The sequence below is a fragment of the Egretta garzetta genome, unplaced genomic scaffold (genome assembly GCF_000687185.1).
Source record: "Egretta garzetta isolate BGI_Z169 unplaced genomic scaffold, ASM68718v1 scaffold316, whole genome shotgun sequence".
NCBI classification, from domain to species: domain Eukaryota; kingdom Metazoa; phylum Chordata; class Aves; order Pelecaniformes; family Ardeidae; genus Egretta; species Egretta garzetta.
The window spans coordinates 181,010-187,847 of record NW_009259971.1 but is presented as its reverse complement, the minus strand read 5'-3'; the positions used below and the strand labels follow the sequence as shown (position 1 = coordinate 187,847).

At 50.7% G+C, this 6,838-nt stretch overlaps 1 protein-coding gene across 1 annotated transcript in view; it reads left to right on the top strand.

Annotated features, from left to right (window-relative positions):
• NOL4L (nucleolar protein 4 like) overlaps positions 1-6,838 on the top strand; it is a gene marked incomplete at its 5' end in the record, with an annotated part of 63,286 nt that overhangs the window by 28,892 nt on the left and 27,556 nt on the right.

Below are 6,838 nucleotides of genomic sequence, written 5' to 3'. Positions count from 1 at the left end.
TGGAGGGGAGAGGAGATGGAGCTGATGCAGTTATCGCTTATAACGGTCTGCTTGGCCTTTAGACGTACAGTTTTTCTAAGAAATTGTCTTAAAAATAAATATGGCACATAGGAATTTGGTTTTTTACCTCTTCCTAATTGCCTGGGAGCCTTAGCAGATGGGGTCTGAAACCCAGGCCCTGCTTCGGTTGCTCCGATGGCTCTCTTGAATTGATCAGCCACTTGGGGAAGTTCAACCGCAGCCACCCTGCTCTCATGTCGGAGTGGGAGAAGGCTCACTTGTTTGATGAGAGTGCTAAGCCACTGGATTTTGATTTGGGAATGGATGGGGCAGGCTGCCACAGGATTATACCCAGGCTGTGCAATTCTCTGAAGTTCTGCAGCTGCAGAATTAGCTTTGGGAACCTCTGTGCACCATGGAAACAGTCTATAAAAAGAAAAGTATGTTTTACTTGCTCCCCACAATCTGCACTGGAAGCCAGCGCTGGATTTTTTTTCCAGCACACTGAAACCTGAATCTGATCTCATGCATTACTGCCAGTTGCAAGAAGTGAAAGAGTTTGCATTGTGCAATGGTGGAGAACATTGCTGATGGCTTGAGCCGTGAAGTTGTGCCCAATGGGGGCTTTTATCTGGTGGCACCCTCAAGGCACATTGGTTAGAGCACCCATTGCCAGGGTGTAAAATACCAGATGTGGGTTTGCTGTCAGGAGCCGGAGAGATACCGAGCTCCTCCATCGCTTCGGCAGTGAAACCTTCTTGCTGGAGGACAAAATGGCATCTGGCAGGAAGCACTTCTGTGTTTTGGAGCTTTTTTCCCTTGCACACATTGGACGCTTGAGTGGGTTCAAGGTTTTGTTTGCAGTAGGTTATGTTAGAGCTTTTAAAAAGTGAAAGGCTGCGATGTGTCAGGTTTTGCGCTCGGCCTGGGTCGGGTGGTAGAACTATGGACAGACCTGGGGTGCGGCTGGGCTGGGCTGGGCTGGGCTAGGATAAGCGGGGCTGGGCTGGGCTAAGGAGATGGACTGGATGGATGCGCTGGTTCGTGGCATCTGATGGCTGATTCGGGACCACTTTTGGATGCACAGCATGGCAAGCTGGCATATTGCAACCGCCTTGGGCTTGTGCAGTGCTTGCTGGGTCTCGGCGCAGCTCCTAGCAGAGAGGTGTTGAGATTGCAGACCCCACCGTTGTCCGTACCATTGACTACCAACCTGTTCTTTGCCGGGGTTAAGGACTCAGTGGGCCGCAAAGGCTAACTGTGCTTTTCAGCATTGGAGGCAGTTCTTCCAGGTGAAGTTTGATGTATGCAAAAGGACGGTCTGGGAGGTTTGCCTAGTTACCATTCATGTGTTTTCTACCAACTCCGCTTGGCTCCAAGGCTCTGTTCAGGAGAAGCGTGTTATGAAGCTTCATTAAACCCCTGTTTCTACAGGTAGAAAACGGGACTTGCAGTTTGATCTTATTTCCAAAACAAAAACCGCCCCTGAAGCTGGCAGGCTGTAGTGCTGAATCTTAAGTTTTGAAGCTGCACGCTTGGGGATGCTTGTTTTGAGAACTTTGGTTGGTAATTCAGAGATTTGAGAAGTCCATACCCTGAATTTTGGCTTAGCAGTTTGCAGTGGAGCTACCCCTAGATAGAGAGATGTAATGTGCTGCTAACGCGAACGCTCTTGAAGCTCGCTAAGATCGGAATAGGAACATATGTCATACGGGAGCGAAAAAGGGACCAGCTGAGGCAACCGGCAGTTGTTGGTTTAGATCATAAATCAAACGGCTTGATGTGATTCCCTGCCTCTAAAGTTTTTCTTTTCCTGCGCTCTCATTGGTATGTTGCAGTGCAGCTTTCGAAGCTTTTTGAGCTGCAGCAGCCAAGGGAAAAACCTATTTGGAAGAAGTAAAATTTGCCGTTCAGTGTGATTTAACTGATTCCTGAGAGCAAACCAGCAAAAGATCAGTCTTATTTCTCAGACTTCTGCAGCATTAAAGCTTTCCATCAGATCTGGAGGTAATGACGGTCTGGAGGGGATACAGGTGGTTGGACCTGGTGGAGAAAATCCAGCGAGACTTGGGTGCCGTCCATTCTGAGATATGGGACACTCTCTGGCTTCCCCTGGGGAGCCAAGTGCCACGCTCCCAACGCAGCTGTGGCTGTACCTGGGCTGCTCACGCTGAAGTCCATGTGAAGGAAATGTCTGTAATAATATCAACGCCGGGCTTCAGTTCCCTCCACCAAGCATTCCCCTGCTATTTTTTTCCTTCTTCATACTTTGCGCTGGGAACACAACAGTCGCGTCCTTTTTTCCTGGAGGATCCTGGCAGTCTTTGTAGAGCATGGGCTGTGAAACAGGGGCTGCTGCTCTCCCTCTGCCTGGGGAGGGAGCTTGGGGGCGAGGGAGTTGCACCTGTAGGGCTTCCAGGTGTTTGCCAACTGCAAAAGTCCTCTAAAGATGATAGAAATGATCTTGACTTTGCTACAAATGCAAAGCGAGAAGAAGATACAACCTGCTTTGAAAGCTTGTTTGCACTACACAAATATACACGGCATGGTTTTTATATATCAGCATTTACAGGACGATACTGGTTCCTCTCCAGCTCGGCTTTGCTGCCATGCCGCCTCACTGCTCTGCGCTCCCCAGCGTTTGATGGTGATAATAGAAATAAATTAAGCAATGGACTTGTGTTCGACTTGGCTTTTGCCAAAAGCAATTATTTGTGTGCAGCAGCAGCACCAGGAGGAGCTTGCTTGACTTGGGGTAACAATGAATGAATTTATGCCAAAGTGGCCTTTTAACTTCATTATTCAGGAAAAAAACGCGTGCGCGTAACTGTAATTTATTAGTGCTGTTAAGCACGTCAGTATTAGGGCGGCAGTGTCTCCACAAGGAAGCACAGTCAGGAGAACCTTGGAGAAAGCACTTTATCTCTGCTTAGGACAAAAAGCAGTCAGGAGAGGAGCTCTTTACATGGTTGCTCACCAAATGAAGAGTTCCAGCAGAATATATTCCAATATATTTCTTGGCGTCAGTACATTTATTCTGGCGTGATGGAAAACACCAGTGACCCGTGCTGCTTCAGTTGGGTTCCCTAGAACATGCAGGAGCTTCTGGGGTGTGAGTCTTCCCTCATTCCCATTTCATACCAACTCTCACGTGTGTGAGAAAAATCAGGCCCCTTGCCCTTTCCCCAGAGTGCCGAATTAGCCGCAGTTCAGGGTATCTACTGAGGCATTAAAGCGTCTGAACTTCTGACCTTCCCAATCTAGCAGCAAAAAGGAATGAACAGAAGATGTCTGATATTTATCTGTAACGATCCTTCCACCTCATTTTCGAACGATAAATAGTAGCATTTTTACATGCTTGGTTATTCAAGCTTATTGCAGTCGTTGTCCAGAGAAACTTCCCTGTCTTATTCAAAGTCAGCCTTGGGTGCATTTTTCAAGCCACGCCGTTGGGCATGATTGCCACTGGTGGCTGCTGGAATATGAAGATTGTAAAAGAAGAAATCCATGAACTGCCAGATTCGCTCTCTGCTCTGGAGGTGTTGCTGCTACCTTGGCCGACGCAGTCCGGGGCCGAGTAACCAGGTTTAAACGATACAGAAACATTTTGAAAGGGTGCTTCGATGACTGCTGACAGAGGGTCACGCAATCAGTGATGGCAGGAGCTGCTCTTGGGTGGGAAATAACACAAGCGCTTTCCTTGCTGCTATGGCTTTGCTGCACTGACGCGTAAGCGTTTGAGAGCGCCTTGTCCTGCGCCGTCACACGCTCCATCATCCAGTAATTTCCCTGTAAACCTGGAGCGTGTGACGGTGTGTGGATGTGAAGCAGTTTTCAAAACACGGTTTCAAGCCATGTTTTAACCCAAACAGCAGGGTAATCCTGCAAGCGGGGACGCAGGGGTTGAGACCCCGTGGATGCACAGGGAGCTGCCTCCTTCCAGTGCTGGTGAGGCTGGAGCCTCTTCTGCGGGATTTGGGAGCTCACGGAGCCTTGTGACCAGAGGCTGGTTTGCAGTGTTAAGTCCTCCTTCCACTCTGCCTCCTCCCTGGTCCACACGTTATTGTGTTTGCTCACTTCAGTGTCTCAGAAGGCTCTGATGTTACCAGCAGAGCTAAGACGCATCTTCCCCTGGCAGCTCTCTTCCTTCTGCTGCGGATCCATCTCCGTGCTAATCCTGAGGGTGCAGAACTGGCATGGGGGAGGCAGCAGAGGCAGGGAGGGGAGCGAGTGGCTGCAGAAGAGGGCACGCAAGATTTTCATTTGCAGTCTTTAAGTTGACCAGTGAGCATTGTGGACATCTCATTTCACACAGTCCAGAGACCAGAACCAAATCTGGCAGAGCTGGCAGCTGCCGTGCAAGATCTGGGACCTGGATTTATCCCGAAGCAACGCTGTGTGTGTTCATAGATGTGCAGAGAAGGCAGAAGCACGCAGTCGGTATTTGGAAGGAAGTGGGATGATGTGTTTGCATCACATGAGGATGATAAGGCACTTCCCAGTCCATTAAAGAGGGCATTCAAACATCTTGAGGAATAAATACCTCTAAATAAACTTCATGAGATGACTCTCATTCAAGAGGCCTTTCCCTGGCGTGGGAAGATCTTTGTTCCCTGATGTTTACTTTTAAGACATTTTTGAGCACTGGACAAGTTTCCTAAGTGCACCCTTACACACAGAAGGAAAGGGAATACTGGCCGTACGCGCAGTGAGGCACCCTGACCATCGCTGTCTGAAATACAGATTTAATCTACGCGATAAAGGCTTGCTCGTGGATCTGCATCAGCAAAGCCCTCTAGTGGAGACACAGCTTCGGCTGGCAGAAGTGGGCTTTGCCTGCTACGTTTGGATTCTGCCCTGAATGACAGACTTTGTCCAGGCAAAAGCCGGGGAGGCAGGTCCGGCCCTCATAACGGCGTTCTTTACTAACAAAGATAGTTTAGCAAATCTTTCATCCTTGGCCTGAGTGGCTCATGAGATGCAGGAGGTCAGATGATCAAAGCGTTTAGCCTGGTCTCAGGCTCTGTGAACGGCTTGCTTTTGGTGAAGGTCAACTCATTTTATGTTATTGGAATTAACTCTGACGTTCCCAGCTTGTAAAAACTTCAGAGCTTTTATTTCCCGTTGTGTAGATCTGACAGTATTCTTGCCAGCGCAGCTGCGTTACAGGCGAGCTTTGCGTTTCTTCGATGCAACGCTCAATGCAAGCCAACGGTTTGAGACCCCGACTTGGGCTGGCTGGGACGAGTCCTGCCACTGCAGTGTTCACCTTCACATCAGATGCGATGCCAAGGCCCTGACTCTTGGCGATTTTGGGGAAAATCACATTATTTTCTGTAAGAAAGGAGGTGTTAAGTCAGGTGGCGTTGCCCGATTCCAGCGAAGCTAGGCACAGTTCGTCCTCCTCGACTACTCGGGTGTGTTTAGTTGCTGCGTGCGACTGGTCTGGTCCATGTTCCTTGCCGTGCACCAGTGGAGAGAAGGTTTCCCGCTCTCTGTTTGCTTCCCTGTGATGTTGTGCGGCTTACCTAAGGCCCCGGAGAAGTGGTTGGGGGGTGTTTAGCAGTTGTCTCGCTCTCGGTGGAGCTGTGGTTGCCGTGCTAGTGAGGGCTGGCTCGGATCGAGCAGGAGCAGGGCATGGCAGACCGGCTGTGAACGGGGCAGCGGGAGCCTGCGGCAGGAGCGCCCGGGAGGAAGGACGGGTCGGTGGCGCTTGGCTGGGGAGCGTGGAGCCCCCGGGCTGGTGACAGTGACTCCACAGAGCTCAGCGCTGCACGGACGTGGCCGTCGGGTCCCGCACTGAGGGGCCCACGTGAAGCCTGAGGGGGTTCCCTGCTCTCTCTGCAGCAAGGCCCGTCTGCACCGGGGCTGATCCACCCGTGGGTGATTGGAACCAGTTGCCCTCCACCCCGCACACCTACCCCCGGCGCACGTTGTCCAGCGGTGCGGCCAGAGTGGCCTGCTGCAGCCGAGCTGCTTGAGCCTGTTTCTGGGAACACTGGATGAGCAGGGCCAGAAACCGCCTTATCTTTTTTTAATTCATCGTTTCTTCCAAGTACCCTCCCGCATTTGGTGAGGAGGGATGCTGCCCATTCCCTGTGCGGTAACCAGAACTGGAAACAAAGTTTTGGATCAGGTCCTGTAAAGCGGGGCTGGGACACGTTTCCAGGAGAAAAAGCAGAGACCTGTACCGCATGGTGATGAAAGCATTTAACGTCCGTGGAATAGTGTCATGGATCCGGTTAAATTTGTCCTGTGCTGTGGAGAGCTCCGCACGGTGAGGTTTCCTGCACCGTCTCCCAAGCTCGGGTGCTGACGTGCTGTCTGTTGACTTTGATCAAGTCACACAAATGGCTGTTTCTTAATTGCCTTCTCCCTTTAAAAAGGGGATAATACCTCAGAGAGACTTCTGAGGTCTCGCTCACTAATAAAGCTCTTCAAGAGCTTGGATGGCAACTACTTTGAGAGCGCGAACTGTTATTAATGATTTCCGTTATTACAGAAGATGAAGCTGTGTGGTTCAGCTTTTTAACCTTGAATCGTGTACTTGCTTTTGTTTCCGCTGCCGTTAAACCTGCGCAGGCAGGCTTGCACCTTGCCTGGTTGCACAGGCTCCCAAGCCCCCCACCGTGAGCCCCGTGCGCGCGGGAGGAGCGTGCGTGTATCTGCGGAGTCGGCTCCGCTCACAAAGATGGCTTCTGAGAAATGTGGTTTGGCTTGAGAATGGCTAAAAGCGGGTTTAGTGGTGCTTCTGTCTTTGTTGACTGGGTTCTGGTTTGGGTGGCCGGGGGATAAGCCCTGAGGGTCATCCTCAATGTGTAACGCAGTGCGGGCATTC